The sequence below is a fragment of the Carettochelys insculpta genome, chromosome 19 (assembly GCF_033958435.1).
Source record: "Carettochelys insculpta isolate YL-2023 chromosome 19, ASM3395843v1, whole genome shotgun sequence".
Taxonomy (NCBI): Eukaryota; Metazoa; Chordata; order Testudines; family Carettochelyidae; genus Carettochelys; species Carettochelys insculpta.
In genome coordinates this window covers 27337011-27339995 of record NC_134155.1, presented here as the reverse complement: position 1 = coordinate 27339995, position 2985 = coordinate 27337011, and the positions used below count along the sequence as shown (strand labels likewise).

The 2985-nt window shown below is 57.7% G+C and overlaps 1 non-coding gene across 1 annotated transcript; it reads left to right on the top strand.

The window, feature by feature from the left end:
* The first annotated feature begins 2911 nt into the window (after positions 1-2911).
* Positions 2912-2985, top strand: TRNAT-AGU (transfer RNA threonine (anticodon AGU)). The gene has a single exon. It is a non-coding gene; the product is annotated as a tRNA-Thr (tRNA).

Below are 2985 nucleotides of genomic sequence, written 5' to 3'. Positions count from 1 at the left end.
TAGTGGTACCTGCCTGCTGGCTTCAGGAACACGTGGTGTTGCCCCTCCCAGAGGACAGGACACGGGGCCAGATAGACCTTTGGCCTGACCCACAATGGACATTTGGATGCTTTACATGGTGCTGACAGGCACTGACCATAGAGGTGCCTGTCTCCATTGCAGTGTGAGTGCCCTGGGGTGGCGCACTGTGCTCCAAGCACCACCCAGAGTCACCACTGCCACAGGGCATGAGAGGTGTGACCTGGACTTCCCAATGTGCTGGAAATTCCCAGCAAACCTCTGGCGAGGACAAGGGCTGACACTGCAAGAGAGGGGTTTGTGGTGAGTCTGAGGGACAAAGACACCGGGGGGATTGCCCTGTGCAGGTTCATATCCTGCCAGCTACAGAAATGCTGGAGTCCTGGTGGCCACCACTTGGGTGCTGAGCACCTTTGTTACCAAACAAAGCCCCAGGTGGTCTTGTTATTACCCTCTTGATACTTCTGTGCTCCCATCTCACTGCACTTCTTAAAGGAGTTCCCTCACGCACCACCTGGGCTTTGCTGAGAGCCACCCACCCCATCCCTGGCACCTCTCTGCCTGGGCACATGGGGATGGGGGAACTGCAGGCAAGATGCCATTGAGCAGAGACAGCAGAGTGTGGGGGAGGGAAGGAGCCCTGTAGGAAATGACCCACACTCCTGAAGGGAGGGATGGGACAGACAGACAAAGGGGTGAGAGCAGCGTTCCTTTTAATTTCATCTTTCCATGTGCAGAATAAATCATATGTGCACCAAAGCATGTGCGGATGGGCACCACCAATAAAAACACTCGCTGCCAGCTGTGGGTGCTCTGCTCATCAGCTGGGCAGCATTTGAATTTCTGCTCCATGGCCACTCAAGCACTCAGCTTGTAGGAAGCACTCGTGAGAAGAAAACGCTCCTGGGAGCTGCACTCTCTCATGTTCTCAGCGATCACAGCAGCCCACTGAGATGCGGGTGTAGCTGCACTTTGATGAGCCACTGATCCTGAGCCCCTTCCAGTGAGCTGTGACAGGTGAGCACACCTGAGAGCCGCGCTGAGGTGGCTCTCGGTTATGCAGGATCTGGGCCGACAGGGAAAAGTGAAAATGTGACATTTTTGCTCCTTTTGGTTCTCCCATAACTTTACTCGGCACAGTTAGGGTCTGGCCCCTGGAGCTGAGCTGGGGATGGTCTCCAGAAGGGGTACGTCCCCCCAAGGAGTGGGTAGAATGAAGAGTTCTTCAATGGTGCTTCCCTGAGCTGAGACTGGCTCGACTGGGGCTGAGCTGTCCCAGCCCATCTCAGCGTGGGGATTTCTCCGGCGGGATAAAGGCACAACAGAAAGTTCCTCACCAGATGGGAGCTCTGATCTAAAGCCCAAGTGAATTGCAGGCAGACAAAATCTGCCGGCCCTGCCCAACACAGCGCTGGAGGCTGGAGTGGTGGCAGTCAGATGGGGAACAAGGGGAACACACTGAGGGACAGGGATTTGTGCAAGTAGCAAACCCAGGCGGCAGTCAGGCCCTGCTGGGTGTGCCCTGTACCTTGCTGCAGCGATAGGAGATGATTTGGACCATATAACAGCCACAGACGTTCTGGATGGAGCCAGCCATGCTGGACATGTTGACGACGGCCACCTTGCTGCAGCTCAGCCCTCTCTGGGGGCTTCCCTGGGCAGCCTGCTTCAGCAAGGGCAGGAAGGCCTGGGCAGGGGGGAGAGCAGAGCAGCCGTGGGGTCAGAAAAGGAACCAGAGTTCTGCTCGTGAGACCGGGCACCAGAATGGGGGGGGTCTCTGCTCTTCCCACTGATGCCCAGCCCCCGGCCAGGCCAGAAGCAGGAGCCTCACCCAGGAAGGTGTGCGGAGCCATGGATCCTACTCATACCCTGCAGAGGCCAACAATGATCCCCAGTTCAGCTCCCTGCATTCACAGTCTTCATCCAAGGCAGATGGGGGGGCGGTCTATGGCTCCCCACTGATGCCCACATGGGTCTTGCCATGGTCCACCTGCAGCTCTTCAGCAAGGAGGATTTGCCCAGGCAAGGGTGCCCCCGACCGCGGCACTGGATGGTCAGGTACATACCCCACACAGCACACACCTCCGTGACATGGGGAGGGGCACCAGACACGAGCAGGAGCCCCACGACCCCAGCGGACCCCGACCTGCAACTGCCCAGTCACAGCCCCAGGCCCTGCTCAAAGGTTTCACACAGGGAAAACTGTAAAGTGAGCCCCACCCCCAGGGCACAGTGATTTGCACTGGGCTGGTAATAGAGCAAAGGGGTTGTGTGGAGGGTCACAAGTGGGACTGAAGGGCAGAAGGAGACAGAAAGGCAAAATGTTCTTCTCGTTACACTGCATCAAACACTCCCCCTGACGAGCTCCAGCTGGGGCAGCGCAGCCCATCCCCCCTCCGTGAGAGACAGGAGATAACCCTGCCCCAGAGCTGGGCCCTCCTCGCCCCACCCCTGGGGTGTGAGCAGGGAGAAAGGAGGGAGTGGGGAGCACAGAGTGAAAGTGAGGGGGGGACTCAGGCTGAGGGAGCAAAGGACGGGCAGGACTCCAGGCTCTGCTGGTGGGATCCTGCACTGGGGCAGGTGGGGAGAGAGGAGGGCAGATTGGTGGAGTCCGACCCACACACTGCAGAGGGGACAAGAAGCGAAAGGGGGTTTTTCGTTCCTCTCATCCTCACTGTCCTCTCGGTGGCAACTCCAGCTTCCCTCGGGCACAATGTCTGTGCTGGGGAATGGGAAGGGCTGTGGGCATCCATCACAGTGGTTCACCCCACAAAAGCTCAGCACTTGACAAATTAGGTTGGTCATCTTTCAAGTGCTCCAGGGCTGCTTTTTGGTTGAAGACACAGACTTATGCAGATACCTCTTTGTCAGGAGCCACAACTCAAACAAGGGGGGCACCAGGGCTTAGCTGGCTAAAGCACCTGCCTAGTAAACAGGAGATCCTGGGTTCAACTCCCAGTGGTGCCT